This window comes from Mirounga angustirostris, unplaced genomic scaffold (genome assembly GCF_029215605.1).
Source record: "Mirounga angustirostris isolate CCGP_5_RB_7025 unplaced genomic scaffold, mMirAng1.0.hap1 SCAF_3, whole genome shotgun sequence".
NCBI classification, from domain to species: Eukaryota; Metazoa; Chordata; class Mammalia; order Carnivora; family Phocidae; genus Mirounga; species Mirounga angustirostris.
In genome coordinates, this window is record NW_026991711.1 from 164,995,631 (window position 1) to 165,017,664 (window position 22,034).

The following is a 22,034-nucleotide window of genomic DNA, read 5'->3' on the forward strand; positions in this document are numbered from 1 at the left end:
GTATTCTTGTGTTTTGACATAGTCATTGTAACAGAACTCCTTGAGTCCAAGCAACAAAAGCCAACTCTTACTCCAAATAAGAGGAAATATATTTGAGAAACATGAGGGCTCCTAAAATCAAAGGGAGGCTCAGAATTGAGAACTTATGAATGGGCAGGAATCAAGGCAAGATGAGCAAATGGGAGTTAAAGCTTCTTTTTTAGGAGTAATCTGGTCAGGATGCAATTCTCTGCAACAAGGAAACATCAGTCTTCCCTCATGCTGGTGTCACTTGAGTGAGATTTAACGTTCCAGGAGAATAGTATTTGCTGAGTTTAGGTCTCCTTCCCATCCCTACCCTGTTCCAGGCCAGAGACAGGGACAATATCTAGAAACTTTGTCTTTGGTAGTGAGTTCCAAGCATCTGGCTTTTTCATCCAAGCAAGATAGCACACGAGGTAAGTCCCCTGTAGAAAATCCGGAGCCTATTAGAAATGAGGAATGGATGTGGTTTGGCCAGATATTGAGAAATGTCCACTCTGTTGTCTTCGGAACTTGAGTGGAAAAACAGGAGCAATTTATCCTAGAGTCTTTGACATTAAAGCAGCTACTTACCCATTTATTCAAACTCCTACTATATTTATCAAGCAACTTCTTTTTCCCTGAAGAAGTTCCTGGATGAAATAGTTCTCCACACCCTTCACCACTAAGGATAGAACCTAAGTATTACTAATTAAGTTCCAAGTCCAATGGTGTTAATGAAACTGCTTGGGGACTAAACAGCTAGAAGTCCCCACACAGTGGAATACCAAGTAGTGTTCCTACCAAAGCTCTTGACAGCATGTGTGCTCTCTCAGTGAAACTATTTTGTGGTTTATCTCCGAAGCAAGCCAGGTCTCCATAGCTATTTTTAAGTTTCTTTAGTTAATAATCTCTCTTTTGGACCATTGAACCCCAGACTTCCAACATAGTATCTCAGAAGCCAAGGGTAAACCTTAACAAGTTCTTAATAGTCAATTGTATAACATAATTTTTAGCAACTTTTCCCATTACATGATTATATTGATATTAAATATTAGTTTTTTAGATGTTAAAGCTTCTAAACTCTGACATCCAAACGTAAATGACAAAAGATCTATATCTCTCACCTGAAAGCCAATATTGCTAACATTGATATGGTTTGTGTCACTGAAAGGGAGATTAATTAATTCTAGTAGTATGCTTGGGATTCTTTCACTGAAAGTAAGTATAATGCATTCAGAATTATTTTTAGTGATCCAGAGAAAGTCCACTAATGAGAGTTAAGGGGGTTTGAGTTTTCACCACTACCTTAGCAGAGAATCCATAGCACTTTTTAGGACTGAATAAAAGCATGTTTTGGGCAATACTAAAAAAAAGGAATAATTATAAAAGATGCATCAAGACTAATAATATAATTGTACGTATATTTGGAGAATTACTTACTCAAGCTATTTTGGATTATAATTATAACCTTAAAAATCATACATGAATGGTTTGAATTGATACAGAAATACATTATATTTGAGAGTAGTTACAAGTGCAAGATATTCTATGATGGAGTCTTGGTAACATGTCACAAGTCTTTTTCTATAGCTCATTACTCCTCCTTAATAAGGTCTAATAAACAATTGGAAACTATGTAGCTAAAGCATTAATCGAAATAAAGGTATCTGTGTGTGTGTGTATTATACACATGTATGCATGTGTATATACATGCCATTTTTAAAAAGCGTGTATCTACAAGTAAAAGCATGTATCAGTTATCTGTTGTTATAGTAATGCTGTGTAATAAATTACTGCAAAACTCAGCGACTTACAGTAAGCAGTTATGCATTGCCCTTGAGTCAACATGTTAACTGGCCATTTCCGGTTTTGCCTGGTGTTAGTCACGTGTCTTTGGGCGCTTGTGTCAGGTGGGACGATGTGATCTAGGCTGTGCTCTTTCACATGTTTGGGAATTAGCTGGCTACTGGCTGGTCTAAGAGACCTTGCGGAGAACAACTGGGCTTTTTTTTCCCCCAGGATCTTTGACCCTGCAGCAGCCTAACCCTTGTTGTCAGTTGTGACAGAGCTCCAAAGGAGCCAGCAGAAAGGTGCAAGGCCTCAGCAGCCTAGACTCTGAGCAGCACAATATCAGTTCTGCCAAATTCTCTTGGGCAACGTAAGTCACAAGGCCACCCTGGATTCAGAGAGTGGGGAAACAGTCCCCACCTCTGATGAAAGGAGCTTCAGGGTCACATTGCAATGGAAGTGTTCCAAGGAGAGCTGAGGACATTTAAAAAAAAAGTCAATTTGCCACAAAACCCATATATGTAAAAACCCAAACACATATCTAAAACTCTGGAAGTTTCACAGTATGATTTGGGGTTTATGAAAAGCAGGGTTCTAAATCATTTGCAGGGCGATAAAGAAACAATTGCTTCTGGACAGGAGATTCATCAAAGATACCTTGGTCGATCTCATCATCTGAGTGCTGTAAGTGGATGTTCCCGGTTCCCCACCAAATAGAAAAAAAAACTTTGCCTAATCTTCCTATCAGGGAGCTTTGGGCAGATCAATTTCCTGTTCTCCTTTGCTGCTTTCTTTCTTTCTGAGAACCTGCCTTTAATTTTTAAATGCTGCTTCTAGATAACAATGGTTAGATCGGAAAGGCTGAGATTAGAGCTAAGTAGCAAACTGGAACTGGTCAGTGGCCTAGTCTTCCACCCACGCAGGGCTGCTTTGATGGAAATGTTCCACCTAGGAACTGAGAATCAACCTGCATGGTCTCTGTCCTGGCTTCCCCCTTCCCAGTGAAGACATTTGATTATCTTTCTAATATCTGCAATTGACCCCAATTTACTAAGCCCCCATCTTCCTGGTCAATGGATTTTCCATGCAGCTGGTGTTCTTAATCAGAATGCTTTTTCACAGCCCTGAACTAACCAAAAATATTTTCCATGAGATTACAAGGACTTCTTTTCAATATGCTTCTGAAAAAGAATTTATTGTTAATAAAGTATTGGTATATTATAGGTAGATACACTTTGTTTTAGTAGAGGTAGCTACACTAATATTTCTGGAATTTAGGAGCATAAAGGTATTTGTTGAACTAGTCAAGTAATCTGCTAATGGACACAATAATACTGCTAAAGATCCCTGGTATTCTAAGCTTCAAACTTGCCAATCTTAATGACTTTGCAGAATGGATCAAGACAGCTTATTTGTTATTTTCCATTAAGAAAATATCTTAATATTACTGTCTTACACTTGGCTAAATAATATTTATAAGCCAATGATAAAGTACTAGAAATAACTGATGCAAAACTGTTTTAAGTACTGTAATGAAATGTATTTCCTTTCATGCTTAAATTTTTTTACAGAATTTTACTTTCCAGCAAGGGAGAGACTAGGAGGCGATTTTTGAAGATAAATAAATGTGAACCAAATTAAAAAAATCCTTTTGGTTTTATAGATTATAAGAAGATCAGCTAAATGAGAAACTTCTATAAATAAGAGTTGGTTCTTCCCCAGGACATGGGCATTTGGGAGAAAGTTCTTTTCCCTAGAATGCTGGCAAAACAGAAAATGAAAACAAATGTTGTGTCTCAACTCATAAGACATAATTATTTTTCTCTTCACTATTTTGACTACTCCAGACAATTTAATTCTTCCCAAATCCAACTCTATCCCTACTCCCATTACAGTTAGCAGGATGACATTAACTTTTAATTTGCTGAGAATATTGAGGCTACCCAAGTTTAGCTCCCTTAATCCCTCTCTCCCTTGACATGAAAATCTCGCTGTTTTCACTTGCTTCTATTTACTGTCTCTAACTAAGAAATGGTCTTCCTCTTCGCTAAGCCCAGCCCTTTAATTTATGTTTTTAATCATAATCCCCCATCTTCTTGAATCTCTAGGACTTTTGTTCAATAACATTTTTCCCGAAGTTTCTTAAAGAAATGTAAACAATTACATTTTTCTAAAGAGTTTGAAAAAGTTTTTTACATTTCTGATTCCTCCTGTATAGTCTGTTCTCCTTTTACTTACACACATGTTCAATGTTTCTTTCTTCTTAAAAACAAAAATCTGCATTCTTTTAGATTTGATGTTCTCCTTTTCATTTCCTGTCTAAAATTCTGGACTATTTTATGCTTCTCAACTCTACTTCATTACCTCACACTCTATCCTTCATGCAAGATCCGACCTTCAGTTTCTCTGGCTGCCCTACTACACTCCTTCATCCCTTTAGGGAAACTGCATTCTCGCAGTCACTATAGGGTTGTCATATCAGATGGCTTATCTTTAGGCCATTGTAACCCTCAACCCATTTGCTGTGTTCTCTTTCTGAAGCTGTACCTTTCACTTGCTTCTGAGTTCAAGGACTATCTGGTGCCCTCGATTGATTGTTCAGATGGTTCTTTTGTTACTGGCTGCCTCCAGTTCCCTCTTTTTTCCTCTCCTAGATCAATCAATAGCTTCTCTTACTTCCTTTGCTCTCTGTGTTACTTTAAAACTTGTCTGAAAACCAAGTTTAACACTTGTATATATTTTACATCCTCAACTAAATGGTAAAGGTCTTTGAGGGCACAGATGACATCTTCTAAGTTTTTGTCTTCTTTGGCCAAATGAGAGAGCAGAGTTCTCTAGGCTGATGTCACCATCTTTGGGAGGAGTTTCATTTGTTGGCTGAATGCTGATAGAGGGGATGGCTTAGCTTAAACATAGAACCAAAGCAGGGGCACCCGGGGCCCTCAGATGTTTAAGAGTCTGCCTTCAGCTCAGGTCACGATCTCCAGGTCCTGGAATTGAGTCCCACATCGGGTTCCTTGCTAGTGGAGAGTCTGCTTCTCCCTCTCTGTCTGCCTCTTCCCCTGCTCAGGCTCTCTCTCTCTGTATCTCTCTGTCTCAAATGAATAAATAAAATCTTGAAAAAAAAAAAAAAAACCAGAGCCAAAGCAAAACTGGATCTTCAGGGACATTTATGAGGTCAAATGAAGAATCTTGTAGCGTTAGCACCCTGGCATCAAACTGCCTTACTTCACATGCCGCCTCTAGCACAGTGGCTGTATGACGACATTTTAAAGTTCAGTTGCCTTGTTCGTAAAACAGGGATAACTGTAGCCTGTACTGTTGGTGTTAATGAGATTATCCATGCAAAGCACTTAGCACAGTGCCTGGTATATGGAAAGTACTTACTAAATGTTAGTTGTTCAGTAGGTCAATTTTCTTATCAATTTAAGAGTATTCATTTTGGGGCGCCTGGGTGGCTCAGTCGGTTAGCGTCTGCCTTCGGCTCAGGTCATGGTCCCAGGGTCCTGGGATTGAGCCCCGCATCGGGCTCCCTGCTCAGCGGGAAGCCTGCTTCTCCCTCTCCCACTCCCCCTGCTGTGTTCCCTCTCTCGCTGTGTCTCTCTCTGTCAAATAAATAAATAAAATCTTTAAAAGAAAAAAAAAGTGTATTCATTTTGGGGTTTGGAGAAGGCCTGTTTAATCATAGTTTCTAATATATCACAGTGAGGCTTTTCTATAGGTTGAATATGAAAAACTTTGGGATATGAAGTAGCTACTGTTTTTCTTACAATAGAGGACATAATTTGCTTCGAATCCTACACTAACATAAAAGGAAGATTTCATTTTCTTCTAAGGAAAAACTATTGGCATGTTTTCCAGCTTTTGATACTTTGGAAGACCTTTTAGATACTACAGATCTGATCCAGCTCCCAGACCTATTACTTACCAGACCAAAGACTGTGGTTAATTCATGTAAATATTCTTTGAACTAGAAGCTCTTGTTAAAACAAAAACAAACTAAGGAAGGGGAGTGGGGAAAAAGGAATACCAGACTGGTTGGTGAATTTTCAAAAGAGAAGAGTGAATTTGCACCCCAATTTACTTGGTGTCTCTGCGTTTATAAATCTGTCTCAGATATTCAGAATCAGCACTTAAAAATGTTTGATTATGAGCAATATTTAATTACCCAGCTGCAAAAATCTTACAACATTTGATGTAGGAGAGAGACACCTTAATAGCTATGTTTACCATCCCTATATCTAGATTTGCCAAATTCCAGTCATGTGTTTTAGGTCAGGAGGTGTGTATGCTATACATGTGGTGTTATCTTAGAGATCTTTTAATCATTCATGCATTCAGTGTATTACAGTGTAATGTGGTATACTATTTCAATACAGCAGATGCTATAGAAATTGTTCATTTAAGCAGTTTTTATGTCCCTTTAAGAATCATAGCTCAAGTTGGGCAGAGAACTTCTCATAATCTAGATTTTAATTACAGGAAGTATCATCCCCTCTACTTGATTATGTTTTATCTCTTTAATGAGCTTAATATTCTGATTGTTTTCTTTTTTCGTTTCTTTAGTAAGAGAACTTAAGTTCCCCTTCAGAAAAAAAAGAAAAAATCAACATCTGCCTTTAATAGTCTCTGTTCAGTTTTCATCCTAAAAATTTATTTTGCTTATGAGCCAAGGGTAGAGAGATAATTTCTTACTTGAATGTATTTTATCCTTTCTATGTACAGTAGATACTCAGTGTTTGTAGAAGGGTATTTGTTGACTGTAAATGAAAGAAAAAATATATTTTTAAGTGGGAGGATAATATAAATCTGAAATAATTTTGTCAAGAAAAAACATTTCTGATTAAGTTAATAAAAATTCTTAAACTGGAGGTAAGTGTGCATAGGAGTTGGACAGTGGTATGATATAATAATTTGTGATGAATAAAATGAAAATCAGGACAATGGGAAGACAAGCCACAGACTAGGAGAAGATATTTGCAAAAGACACATCTGATAAAGACTGTTGACCAAAATATACAAAGAACTCTGAAAACTCTAACTAAAACAAAAACAAAAACAAAAACCAAATAGCTCAAGTAAAAAGTGGGCCAAAGGCCTTAACAAACACCTTGACAAAGAAGATACACAGATAGCAGATAAACATATGAAAGATGCTCCACATCATATGTCATCAGGGAAATGTAGGTTAAAACAATGAGCTACTCTTTCATATCTATTAGAATGCCCAAAGACCAGAATCCTGACAACACCAAATGCTGGCGAGGATGTAGAGCAATAGGAACTCTCATTCATTGCTGGTGGGAATGCAGAAGGATACAGCCACTTTGGAAAACCATTGGTGGTTTTTTACAAAACTAAACATACTCTTTACATACGATCCAGCAGTTGTACTCCTTGGTATTTATCCAAAGGAATTGAAAACCTATATCCACACAAAAACCTGCACATGGATATTTACAGTGGTATTACTCATAATTTTCAAAACCTGGGGGCAACCATGGTGTCTTTCAGGAGGAAAATGGATAAACTGTGGTGCATCTAGATGATGGAATGTTATTCAGCACTAAAAGAGCCATGAAAAGACATGGAGGAAACTTGAATGTATATCATAGAAAGAAGCCAATCTGAAAAGGCTACATACTGTATCATTCCAACTCTACAGCATTCTAGAAAAGGCAGAACTATGGAGACAGTAAAAAAAGATCAGTGGTTGTGGGGGGTTGGGAGGTGGATGGATGAATAGGGGGAACGCAGAGGATTTTTAAGGCTGCAAAAATATTCTGTATGATGCCGGGATAATGGGTACATGCCATTGTACATTTGTCTAAACCCATAGACTATACAACACAGAATTGACCCTACTGTAAACTGTGGCTTTTGAGTATTTATGATGTGTTAATGTAGGTTCATCAATTGTAACTAGTGCCCAATTCTATAAATCTTAAACTGCTGTGAAAAATTACCTTAAACTAAGTCTGTTTAATCAAAGGGAGAATGGATTAAATAAACACATAAATAAAGCCCATTTGGTTCTCCCTAAAGACCTGTGGTTAAACCTGTGCTGCTTGTTTTTACATTGAGTCAGTGCTATCTCACTGAAGAGCTTACTGTGGTTTGTTACCCTGGTGGGACTGGTGGTAGCCCCAGGGTGGTGCAGCTTTTCCTGTGCCTAGTTTGTTTGGCTTGTAAAGCACTCACTGTAGAAGGTTGTGTATTATTAGATTACCCAGAGTCTTAAATCCTCTATGGCAAAGTTTAGGGCTCTTCGGGCTGGGAGAGCCCCTAAGTGACCTTTGACTCAAACTTGATGGAGGTAATTCTAGGGTTAAGAACTGATTGCTCTAACATGTCTATCGGGACAGTACCTGAAAGAATTCGAATGAGTAACTGTTTTCATCATTAAAATTAAAAGAATTTGTAGGGCTCTGTGCATGTCCTTCATGACTGCCTGGAGTCAGATCGCTTCCTGAGTTATAAATGAAACCTACCCAGAAACTCTCAAGGAAGAATAGAATATTGGCTAATGAAAATAGTTCATGGTTTAGGAATCTGGTGCCACAATTAATTTATGTTTGATTTAAATTGATGACACCCTGATGTATCAGAGGTTCTTTAATTAAGAAATAAAACATAGGGAAGGTTGGAATATTGGTAATTGGAAATAGAGGAGGCTTAACTAATGAAGTGTGGCTTTATTAGATGTTTTGTTCCTTTTATAGAAAATGCTATGTAGAACTTACTAACAATTATCTTCCACTTAAAGGAAACATGGATATTTGGAAGATTAGGTTCTTTATTTAAAAATACGTGCTGGGTGAATAATAATGGTTGTGGCCGTAAAGCCCCAAATTGCTTTTAATGTTGTGCCTGGAACTACAAAACCACTGTGCTTTTTTTTTTTTTTTTTCTTTTTTCCTTTTTATAAGCGATCAGAGTTCATCTTTTAGTGACTTTTGGTCCAAATCTCCATTTAATAAATGGCTCTGCATTGTAAGGTTTCCAGTTTAGCTTGTCAGATCTCTTGTCTCTCTGCTCAGCATCTTACTTGGTGTTGCTTCTCTCTTTTGTTATGTCTCTAATATCATTACCTAGAATGATAAGTGTCTGAAAATTGACATAGATTGTAATTTGCAGAATTACCTTTGCTGTCGAGGATTACTCTCCCTTATAATTACAGCTTACACAAAAATCTGCTTGATACTTCCTTGTAATCAAAGTAATAATACCTTGTATTTATGCAGTCTTTCTCTTGTGAGCTCAAAGCACTTTTATAGCCACTCTTGTTAATTGTCATGGCATTCCTATGAGCAAAGCAGATGGTTGCAGAAAGGGAGGCTGAAGTGTAACCAGGTTAAATGACTTGCCTAGGGTAAAGCTATAATCAGTGACATTGATGGGAAAGAAGCCAGGGCTCCTGATTCAAGACTAGTTTTCTACCTTCGCTATCACTTTGCCTCCAAATTTTTTACTTGTGACATCTGTTTCCATCATTGTCATGCTGTTAATTACTTAATATCATTTTACTGCAAGATTAGCTAAAGGGAACAGATAAACTCTGAGTGTTTAAAAATATGTTTAATGCAGCATGAGAGAAACAGTGACACTTGATGGGGAGGACAGAGAGATTAGTTTTATTGGATCTTAGTTGCTTGGTGAACATCACTAGTTTGGGGGCTGCTCGGGATTGATGTTTTACCTAAACTATGCTTTTTGAATGATGCAACTGCCTAGAAATTACTGGTCTGGTTTTCCTATATGCATCAACTGAAGCAAAACATGATCAATTAGTTGATTACTGAATTATACTCAGTGAAATGTCCACTGAATTAGCAGATGTGTCTCTTTATGCTCAATTATCCAAATTTATAGTCAGGCTTTTGAGGTTCAGTTAATATATATTTAAAGCCTGCTTATTAAAATGTAGATAAAATTGCAAACTATTAACCATGCCTTTTTTTTTTTTTTCCATTAAAATGTTCTATTTCCCTTTATATACTGAGGTGTAAAGCCTTGTTTGGATACTTCACATCCCGTCCCATTCCTCTGAATGAAGGATAAGGTTTAGAAACAAAGTGGGACATAGGGTGGGTACTTTTAGTTAGTTTGTTTATTCAGAGGTACTTAATGGAAGGGCAAAAAGCTTGAAGGGTATATCCATCAAAGTTTTCCCATGATGTTTGGGTCTAATATATATGACTCATTGATTTAATAATAGAAAGAACTGATTTAATTGTTCTGACCACAGATTTATTGATAATGAAGTCTAATTTGGTGACCACCAGATCCTATTATTTTTGCCCTCTTACCCTGGCCTAGAAAAGCTTCATTTGTTACATGATGCTTGATTATAATGCGATAAATAATCAGACTTCAGTCACTTTTTTCCCACAGTTCCACTTCTTTTCCTTTTTTTACTATTTTTCATTCTTTTTTTTCCTTATATTTTCTTTTTATCTTTCTTTGCCCTATTCACATGAGATTAGTTTTTTTGAGAATGTGTTAAGAATGTAAAAAACAAACAAGAAACAGTTTTATCTTAATTTTAAGAAGTAGATTTTTGGGGGCGCCTGGGTGGCTCAGATGGTTAAGTGTCTGCCTTCAGCTCAGGTCATGATTCCAGGGTCCTGGGATGGAGCCCCATGTCTGGCTCCTGGCTCAGCAGAGAGCCTGCTTCTCCCTCTCCCTCTGCCTCTCCCCCTGCTCATGCTGTCTCTCTGTATCTCTGTGTCTCGAATGAATAAATCTTAAAAAAAAAAAAAAAAGTAGATTTTTTGTTTTTGTCCAGTATACCATGTGTAGTTGATGCATGTGCTTTAGAAGTTGCTTCCCTAGGCAAAGGCCATATCATTTAAAATACAGTGTCTGTAATACCTTGAGGGCTTAATTTGAATGGAGCTTCTACTTTAAACCATCACTCTTTAAATAACAGCGTTGCTGTAGTTTCAATAATTCCATGATTACAGATTGTAAAATAATAGCTGATTGCAGGCTCTTATTAGGCTTAAAAAATTCATGGAAAGAGCAATTAAAAACAAATTTCAAATTATTTAATATTGAGGCTACACTTTGTACTAGATTCTAGGGAGGCCCTGAGTGTAGCTTTAGTCTTCCGAATAGAAAGTAGGAATTTTGGGGCGCCTGGGTGGCTCAGTCGTTAAGCGTCTGCCTTCGGCTCAGGTCATGATCCCAGGGTCCTGGGATCGAGTCCCACATCGGGCTCTCTGCTCGGCAGGAAGCCTGCTTCTCTCTCTCTCCCACTCCCCCTGCTTGTGTTCCTGCTCTCGCTATCTCTCTCTGTCAAATAAATAAATAAAATCTAAAAAAAAAAAAAAAAAAGAAAGTAGGAATTTTGCTCAAAAATAAGCTTTGAACATGATGGCAGGTATTGTGTTTCACTGGTCTCCTTCCCAAGCTGCTCCAAGAGAACGGACTGCAGGCTTTCTGGCTGTTGAGGTGGAAGTCCCAGAACACCACTTTATGCTGCATGTTCCCTGCTTCTGCTCTGAGCTTCGTCACCTAACGCTCTCCCTGAGCCACATGCCATATGGTCAGGGAATCATCAGTGGGAACAGGTGGTGACTTCTCTGCTTATTAGTAGCAATGGTATTTGAGTGAGATGGATTCTTCCATTTTCTCTTCTTCCATGGTTTCAAAACAATGCATTACTTGTATATACATAAATTGACAAAGGTAGAACTCTGTGGATTATCTGTTAAAATACTAGATCATCATCTTTCTCCCTTCTCATGTACTTGGGACTTTGTCCCATCATTTATTTTCCCTCTTTTTAAAATACTACATTTACTGAGAACTCACAAGATGGCAAGCGTTACTCCTCTTATTTAATCCTAGTAGTGATTTCATTAAAAAATTATATTGTCTCAGTTTTAAAGTTGAGGGAGCAGAAGTTTAGCCATCTTAGAAATGTGCCAAATTTTAAAAGTTAGTATGATATAGAACCAGGATTTGAACTGAGTATTCTCTGACTTCATAGCCCAAACTCTTTTTTTAAGATTTATTTATTTATTTTAGAGAAAGAAAAAGCCCTAGAGGGATGGGCCGGGGCGGGGGGACGGGGGAGAGAAGCAGATTCCCCACTGAGCACGGAGCCCCACGTGGGGCTTGATCTCATGACCCTAAGATCATGACCTAAGCTGAAACCAAGAGTCAGATGCTTAACCGACTGAGCTGCCCAGGCATCCCCAGAGCCCAAACTCTTAACCATTACAATAAACAATTTAGTCTTTGTTTTGGTATGAGTTTGGTGACTCCAAATGTGTCTAGTTAATCATGATTAAATAACTACATGAGACCTTATCAGAGAAGTAGACACATTGCAGTGGTGAATCTTGAAAACTGTTATATGGCCAAACACATAGTTTGATAGATTAAGGAAAGAAGATGGAAAGTACAGGAACATGGAAAAACACACAGGATTGTAGTATCTGAGGAAGATAGATTGTCAGTAAAAAGAATAGTTCGGTATATTATGTACCTATACAGTGATAGCTACTGTAATAACCTACCATTCATTGTGAAAATAAATAGTCAAAGGGATCAGGTAATATCATCCCCATTTGACATATAAGGAAGTGAACACATACAGTGCTTAAGTAATTTGCACAAGGTCGCATAAACTAAATCTCTTTGGGGTCTCCAATAATTTTCAGTGTGTAAAGGGAACCACTGAGGTAGGATGATGCCAGGACCAACATAGAGAGGATTTGATCCCCTAACTCCTTACTGAATGTACTTAAAGTTTTATAATGTGCTGTGTATTCCTCTTTTGATGGCCTCTGTGTGCTGACTGTCCCCACTCGTTTCTGTTATGAACAGATATATTTCAGCACTGTTGCCCTCTCCCCACCTGTTCAGCCGGCCTGGGGATCCTTGATTGGTACTTGACTGTAGCTCCTTGGCTAGTTTTTCTTGGAAAATTGCAAACGTGCATTTACGTTTTCTTTGTTAACTCAGTGATGATTTAGCTCTTGGTTATGGATGCTGGTGTATGACTTGAAGGTTATGTGTTGGGGTACTCCATGATCCACTAGCTTAATAGACTAGATAAGCTTTTCGGTGGCATTGCCCAAGATGTTATTACCAAAAAATTGTGTGAATGTTTCTAGAACTTGATTCCCGAAATATGCCATCATTCTCACTTCCTGAAGTTGACTTACTGATTAGTATGTGTCGGTGTAACTGAAGAACTTCTGTGGGACCAGCGGGTTTTCTTCTCCACTGCTTGTACAGATGTCTCCTCTCTAGCTGTTACCAGCTACAACGATCTCTCTCCTCAGTCTGGTCTGTTCCTTGTCCTCCTCCACTTCTCTCTCTCTTTTTTCTTTGTTTCCATTGTACTCAGTGTGCATAGGCGATTTCATAAATTTTAAATACTGAGTCCCCAAATAATTACTTAATAAATCCTAGTTGTCCTTTGTAATTACAAAATAGAACAGCTTCAGTTTTAAGAGGCTTCTCTTTGGGGAGCGTGCCCCATTGCAAAGATAACTTGGTTAGAAAATTCAGTGTTGCAGTCAAAATTGGACAGAGTGGAGAAATTCTTGGAATAGAGATGAGTGAGACACAGTGTGCGAGTCCTGGGCATGCCCTCAGGTTTTATAATTGCTATTAGCATTGCCATCTGCCAGGGGAAGAGGGAAATGATGCCTTATACCTTTTGGAGTCTTACCTATTTTCTGTTGGGCTCGCTCTCTAGAATTTTTAAATCAACTTTTTAATTAGAAATATTGAACAAATGGGAAAAAGTCATTTTGCCCCCTCCCTCCCATGTGACTGTCACCCTTTGACAAAACAGTATTGTGTCAGTGCTGTCCCCTGCACTGAAGATCAAATCCAGTATCCTTGAGCTAAGCTCCTGAGGGCCAGTAAGGTCTGACTGCTGCCTGCCCTCAGCCACCTGCTGCACCTTCTTCCCTCCCTCACTGCATCCCCACCATGCTGGCTTTTTCACTGCTTCTGCATGCCACGGCCTTTCTTGTCCTACAGCCTTTGCACACATTCCCCGTGCCTGCCGTCCTCCCCCCTGCACACTTGCTTTTCCAACCCTCCTCGTCCTTTAGCTTTGAGTACAAATGCCGCTGACACAGAAAGGTCTTTCTTGACTAATTTCCCCATCTCCTCAGTCTGGTTACTGTCATGCCTTCTTACACTTTTCTTTTATGGCACTTATAAAACTTTATAATTGAATTTTTATTGCATGCCTCTCTTGTCCACTAGATGGGTGCTTCTCGACCATGGCGGGGCCTTAAAGTCACCTAGGGAAACTTTAAAACATTCCACTGAAAAACAAAAACAAATCCCTCCCCCCAAAAAACAAAAAAACATGCGACTTTTCAGATGTCATCCTAGACAAATTAAAACAGAGGTTACAGCCTGATCATCAGTGTTGTCGAGACGTTCTTTAGATCACTGTAATGTACAGCCAGGTTTAGAACTACTGGGACAGATTGTAAGCAACAGAAAAGCAGAGATGATGTCTGTTGACTCATGAGTACACCTGCTGCCTAGTGCAGTCCCTTGTACACAAGGAGCTGCAATGAATTAATGTATTAATAAGGCCCAACCAAATTAGTGTAGCCACCCCTGCCCTATAAACAAAATAGAAGTTGTCTTTTTAAAAAAACAAAACAAAACAAAACAAAAACAAAAAAACCTCATGTAAGGTGATGGCAGATTTTTTTTCTCCATTAACCAAACAGGATGAAAAAGGGGTTATCTATTGTTTCCAGAGAGAGGTAGTATGGTCCTTCAGAGGAATTCTTGAACTGGAGGATAAATGCCTAGCAGGCAGGTGGTGAAATGTAAGACAATGTGTTACAGAAGTGTTTTATTCAATGTGTCGATGCTTAAGTAAACCAATGAAATAACAGAGTAATCAAGAGATTATGCTGTAAAAATAAATGTCATATTCTATTCTGATATTAAAAAATTAACCTGTATAAAATGTACATCATTTCATAAATGAAAAATGAAAATGAAAAGTTTCTTCATGTCACTCAGCTGCTGAGTTCTGAGGTGAAGAGTATTGCCCTTGTATATACATTATACAATGTATCACTTAAAGACCCTTGTATATACATCGTGTAACACAGTGCTTACAGTATCCTTAGGAAATGGAAAGAGGGATTATGATGCCAGGATTCTCTATCTACAATTTAAGTGAGTTTTATAAATGGCCTTGTATCTTATTACAAGTCTTTGATAAATTATTTATTTCTTCAGGGAAACTCCACCTCTTATCAGAAGTTCATAATCATCAAAGATGTTCCCTATTTATTTCTTTATTTCCTTTATTTCTCAATTGACATGCTTTTTTTCAGGCCACGGACTGTCTCTAAATGTACACAGGTCACCATCATCCATGTGGTTTTCTGATATCTCCTGATAATAGCATACCTGCTATTTTACTTAAGAAACAAATTTGCAAGTTGAAGTATTATCCTTTTTTTTTTTTTTTCTGAAATAGGAAAGAAGTTTACATGGACCCTTTTGGAAGAATATTCATAGGAGAGCTTTCCAGGCTCTGTGGAGAGCTGACTAGGCATTCTGGGTGTTTTAAATTCATATCATAATATCCTCAAAAATAATGTAGCAAGATTTATGCTTTGGGGGGAGAGTTCAGAAGTTTTCAGTGACTTGTCCAGGTTAATCACCAAGCCCAGTTGTAGAACAGAAACCTCTAGCTTCTCTCCTCTGTCAGACGTGTTTTGTGTTCATCTAAAATGCAGTCCCTTATTTCCTCCTTAGCACATACGACAATATTCTAGTGGCATGATGGCGGTCCAGGAATTAAATGAGCAACATCAAAAAATGATGACAGTTCTCTGGGACCTACTGGGGTCTCCAGCTTGCAGAGTGACAGTAAAGTGAATGCAGAGTACAGTTAGGGTAACTTAAGAGGTCCCCACCCCCCCACACACATACTCAGTTGTTGTATCTATGAGTTTTGTATCTAGAATTGATTTCATCATTCATATGCATGAACATCTTTACAATAAAATTATGTTGAGACAATTCTAAGATATCTAAGGAAAGGTACTACTATTAGAAGGTACTCCTGCTACTAGGAGTCCTGCTGCTAGAAGGTACTACTTGGGAGCCTTGGGAACAGTTCATTGGTGATGGACATAAATGGGTGGGACAGGTCCAAGCCTGTGTGTGTGATCACAGTGGTTTTGAGCACAGCTGGGAAATGGGACATTAGATCTGAGTAGCTGAGAATGGCCAGTTGATGTTCCAGTAACAACAGCGCATACGGGCTGGGAGTACTTGCTACATTCAAGGCGTGGGGTGCACTTTTGCAGGGTCACTAGTATTGATAAGAGAGTGACCTTGGCCTCAAGTTGCTTATAATTTATTAGGAGTGAAGAGGCAAAATAGCTGTAGTGCCAGGAAGAGTGGAAGAGCTATAAAAGATGTGCTACAAATGAATTAATCATTGCAAAGTTAGTTGATTGAGTAGCAGATGTTCCATGTCATATGCTGCACTCAATTAACGTGGAAGAGTTAGAAACTAATGTCGCAGTCACTAATAAACCTTGGGGTTTGCTTTGTATTTATTTCCATATGCTGAATTTAGCCATGACATTTTGTTTTAGATAATAATCTTGAAAGCTGTAGACAGTGTTCTATTTAATAGGAATTAATAGTAAAATTCATCAAGATTTATGAATGAAAAAGTACTTCAATATCCTACATTTCAAAGAACACAAAATATTTCTTAAGCTTTGTTCCATTGCTAGCCATAGATCAAACCACTCTTGGTGAGTTGTAACACTAATCTGTTAGGATGATAATTAATGCCCTGAAAACATATCGAACAGCATGATTATTAGTGACACGAAAGAGTTAATGCACAAAGAGCTGGTGAAATTTTGTTTTGTTTTTCCCTCTTAGACTTACTAGCAGGATAAGATTTATTACTGCTGTACCTTTCCTGTGGAAATCAGGTTTTCTAAATGGGTAAATTAAAGCTTATTGTAAATTGCTCAAGGTAATATTGGAGTCCTTTGTGCTGCAGGGTTTCCAATGTGGGTCTTTTAACCTTTGGTTCCATTTAAAGGAAATTTTCCTGAAAGATTTATTCTCCCTTCAATGACATTTTTAGATGGTGTACATGATGAGCAGAGAGTGCAAAGTGTTGAAGAAATAATTTGTGTTTCTTTATAAACTGAATTTCATTGGTTTTTTTTAGAGCTCTCATTGTAACATTCTGAGTTATATATATTTTAAAAATATATATATTCTTTAAAAATTGTATCCTTGTGCATGTTCTAAATGTCAGATGTAACCACTGGAATATTTGGTCTACACGGGAGTACATACCTTGAATTTAGCCATTCTCTAGTGTGTATCTTTAAGTTTTATATAATTTTGATTCAGGGAATGTTTTGCTGTCAAGGTTTTTAAATTTTAATTTCAGGTAATATTCAAATATGTGAAAAAATCAGAGTTGTAGTTATTCAGTAATTATTACTTTATATAACTGAACTAAGTTGGATTTTTCAATATGTAAATCAGTCTTTTGTAGGATTTAATAAACAAGGCAGGATGTGTGTTACAAACCAATGGCTAGGATGAATAACTAGGACTAAAGGATTTTTTTGTTGTTGGTTGCAGTTAAAATTGACTGTCTCTGGAAATGTAACTTTTACTTTCCCTGTTTTTATAGTAATGCTGCATTAAGATGTCAGGTCAAAATATTTTTTTCTTTCTCTCTCTGTTTTGATACTTCATTTGAGAACCAATATTTCAAAAAATGTAGTGATTTAGTACAAATTCCTTAGTTCCAGTCAGATAAATAAACCTTGCCAGATTCTGTGAACTGATTTATTGATGGGACTCTGAGGGATCACAAGCCTTTTTGAGAACATTTGAAACATTTCTGAATTTTGAATTTTATTGAAATTGTTCCCAAGAGAGGAGCAGATTGGGAGAAAAATCCTCTTTTCTTTTTACAGATTCGGACATTTTAACAAAGCTTTAATTTTTTTTTTCCAAGGGGTAATATTAAAAAAACAAAACTGGGACAAGCAGTAAAATGAACACTGTGCCAGTCACCAGTGAGTGCTAATGGGAGTGATCTTCTGTGTCATCAATTTTCTACGGCACAAATATTTGGAAATACACTGAAAATATACAGACTTCTTTTTATATAGTGATTTTGACTTCTTTGCAATCTAAGTTTATATCTTTAAAAAAAATTGTGTAAATACACCTCTTTGAAATTATCCTTGACTTCTCTCTCTTTTTTTTTAAATAAACACTTTTCTTTGTAGATGATCATGGTTCCCAACAACTTCTCTCCACTTTTCTCAAACCCAGACATTTTCTCTTGTAAAGGGAAGATGACTTGAAAGACCCCATAGGCCAAGTGGATCTTCCTGTGACCTATAACTTATAGGTGACCTAAACTTATAGGTTAGAAGCAGGCTACTGCTACACAAGAGAGTCTAAGATCCCACCATAAGCCCTTTATTGCACCTTCTTCCTATGGAACTCTTGGTGGTACTAAAGTAAACCCAGGGAGCTGATTTAGTGTCCTTTCCTTGGGGAGACCCTCTGCTCTAGTATTACCCCTTACCCAGTGATTTTTATGTACCAGCATTATGGATTCTGCAGACTGCTCCTAATGGAGGAAAGTGGTCTGTGGCATGAGAAGGCAAGCAGTAAGGTTCCCTAAGTAACCCAGCCTGGAATTTATTTTACTAGACTCCGCATGAATAGAAGCATTGGAGGTACCAAATAAGGAAAGCAAGAGACTGTTTTTTGGCAAACAGGGAGAAAATCCATCTTGTCTGAGAGAACACTGTGCTCTCCCCTGCTATCACCGCACTGTCCTTCCTATCTGCCGTTGGTAAATCGTGATTGCTGAAGTGACAAAATTAAGTATGATGCCAGAAATTAAGATTTCAGAGGGAAAACAGAAAATAAAGCTGAAAAGTAAAATAGTCAAGAGAACTTTAAAAAGAATGCTAGCAAAAAAACCTAGCAAAACTAGAAAAGGTTAGATGTTCAACATTTTATCACCTAAAGGACCTAAGCTAGGAACAAGGCAAATGCTGTATAAGCCGAGATTAAAAAAAATAGAAGATGATCTGAACACAACAGAAAGAATACAAGAAACAGTTGACATGAATTCAGAACGAAATACACTAAAACAGGCAACAAAGTGAAGCCCTCCATCTTTTTAAAAAGGTAGCCTTGTAGATGGGAGAAAAGGAGAAAGCAGGTTGCCTTTTTAAAGTGTCCCCTGGAATGAGGCAGCTCCTGTGGCTGGGAGCTCTGGGGAGACCTCAGAGGTACAGAGAGAGCTACACTGTGGAGGGTAAGACGTGCCTCTCGGGGGCCTCCTGTCAATGGCTCCTGTCCCCTGGCTCTCTTCAGGCTACCTGAGAGGGCGAGGAGATGTGCCCTTCAGTAAATAGCAATCCATCAAACTGCCAGCTTCCCCTTGCTGGCTTCTTACAGGCATGAAAGCTGCCACCGCCTTCTCCATCCCTTTGTGAAACCCACTCTTTGGGGGAGGACTTTTCTATTTAGCCCGCTGTTCTTCAGGCAGGTGGGCAAGGCAGAGTGCCTGGCAATCATGCCATTATGTAATCAGTGATTTTATTATTTTATATTTTTATAATCCAACTGTTTAATGTTGATGTTTCATGGTCAGGTATTTTTCAATTAAAAACAATAGTAAGCTTTCTAAACGTTAGAAAAGCCCTGTTTTGAAAAGGTCTCCTTTTTCAGTTGCTGATGGAATGATGTTGTAATTGTAGCTGCCATCATTAATTAAGACTGCCTACCTGTCTTCACTCCTTCTTCTTCCACACCCACCCACACACAGACCTCCTCTAACTCATGCCCACAGTCCGTGTGGAGGAAGTCTTCAGTTGCATGTCAGGCAACTCAAATTCCGAGTATCCAGACTGTGTATTTTAATCTTTCAGTGGGAGTGTGCTAGGCTAGGGGCAGTGAAGGAGGTGTGCACGCAATGTGCCCCTTCTGCAGAGTTTATCTGTTTACATCTAATCTTAGTCTGAAAATGATTTAAGGTGGCCTTCTTCATAATATTGTTAGGACTGGAGGTCTAAGAAGCATAAGCACACATTATAAGCCATAAAACCTAGTTACAGATTTTAGGAAACTTACCTGTGGATACAACATTCAGGGTCCTTCATTTTCTGTCTCTAGCTGTTCAGTCTAGCCTGCACTCCAAACACCTCAAACTAGTCAGTTGACATTTTGCAAACAGTGAATTTTGTGATTTCCTATCCTGCCCCACTGTGTGTATTGTTACTTGTGCTTTGAAGGGCTTCCCAATCCTACAGTCCTATGAAATCATGCTGATTAAGGCCCAGCTTAAATGTCATCTCCCCTCCATAGCTTCTTGAACAGCTTCCCTGCAAACATGCCCAGGATGAATCTTCACCTCTCTTCCTGACATAGCATTCTGCTCATCCGGCCATTTCATCACATGCCACCGTGTTCGTACTGATTTTCATGTTCATCTACCCTTCCTACTGCTGAATTGATAGGTTCTTGAGATGGGGGGCTATATCCTGAGTTCTTAACACAGGGCCTAGCCTGTTACAAGTACTCACAAAGCATTCCTTGGATGTAGGAGTTGAAGCACTTCACCAAGATGCCTATCCCAGGCTACTGAACCTTTACCTGTCCTCACTCACTGAGGCACAGTGAAGGCGACCATGAACACGGAACTTCTACCTCTGCTTTTGAGTGTTGCTGTATTTCATTTTAGCCTTGCTTTCCCTGTTTCAAATCCAGGAAGTCTTCCATTTCTTCCAGTTTTTTTTCTATTAGTCAGCTCTAGCCTGAAAATTCCGTAATTGACCATCTTAAAAGATGTACACAATTGTAAGGAACACTGAGAAGATATTTTTGCTTATGGGTCTGAGACTTTGTTCTAAAGCATTGATTTTGCCAGTTGCTTGACCTCTGAGTGAAGAGGCTGTGTTAGGTTTTTCCAGAGGAAAGCCAATAGGCTGTGTGTACATTTGTGTGCGTATATACATAAATACATATATGTGAGATTTTTAATAAGGAATAGTTTACATGATTATGGAGGCTGAGCAGCAAATGTAGATGTAGAAGAGCCAATGTGTGATTCCAATTCATGTTTGAAGGCTTGAGAACCAGGAGAATCAATGGTATAAATTCTAGTCTGAAAGCTGAGACCTGAAGAGGGCAGATGTTTTGGTCTGAGTGTGAAAGTCAGGGAAGAGCAATGTCCCAGCCCAAACAGACAGGAAATTAGGAATTCGTTCTTGCTCAGTCTTTTTATTCTATTCAGGACTTCAGCAGATGGAATGAAGCTCACCCACATTTGGGAGGACAATCTGCTTTACTCAGTCTATTGATTTTAATGTTAATCTCATCCAGAAACACCCTCATAGACACAAAGAGAAATAATATTTAACCAAGTATCTGGGCGCTCCATGGCCCTGTCAAGCTGACCCATAAAATTAATCATCACAGAGGAGGTGTTCTGCTTATGTATTTTGCCAATGATGCCAACCAGTTGACTTAAGGAAGGAATTCTGTGTATGAAGAGCATCACTTATTTTGCAAATGATCATGAATATAGTCTTTGCAAGAAGACTGAAGTGTAGTCTCATTTATTAGTTGCATTTTAATCAGAGAAGAATAAAGGGTGGAAAGAACCCTATGTATTCTAGTTGGTCATAGGGTAAAGGCCTCAAATCATTTTAGGAGCTAGGCAAATTAGTAAATAAAAATGTTGAGCATATGCCAGTCCAGAATGGTGGGAACCATGATGCATAGGGGAACTCAGTACCTGTCTTATAGGTCTGCAAACAGTTTTTTATGCTGCCAGTTAAAATTAGGCTTTGGCTAAATTCTTTCCCTCGTTAACTTGCTACAGGATTTTAGAAATTCATTTAATTTTCCACAACTCAGTTATTTTATTAGAATATATGGCTAATCTTATAATCTCAAGATTCTTTTCATGCATTTCACCTGCCACTTAAATTTGAGAAGTTACAAAGTAACCTTTCCCTATCAAAAGAGGTCTAACATGCATTCTAAAGAGAAGTGACACACCATCCTCTGATGCAATATAACCTGCTTTCCAGAGACATTGTAATGCGTATGTCTGCTGTTTTGTCAAATATCAAGAGCAAAAATACCCTAGTCGTATTTTTGGATCAAAAAACTACATATAGTAATGTGATTGATGATGTAGC

At 38.2% G+C, this 22,034-nt stretch overlaps 1 protein-coding gene across 3 annotated transcripts in view; it reads left to right on the forward strand.

Annotated features, from left to right (window-relative positions):
* The window catches only part of PARD3B (par-3 family cell polarity regulator beta), a 1,000,807-nt gene that overhangs the window by 367,058 nt on the left and 611,715 nt on the right, over positions 1–22,034 (forward strand). Inside the window, exon 1 of one of the 3 annotated variants that reach the window (XM_064586959.1) lies at positions 2,349–2,475. The exons of the other annotated variants lie outside the window; for them this stretch is intronic. The gene's annotated coding sequence lies outside the window, so the exon portion shown is untranslated. Of the gene's footprint in view, positions 1–2,348; positions 2,476–22,034 lie in introns of those variants that run through there. 3 annotated transcript variants of the gene reach the window in all.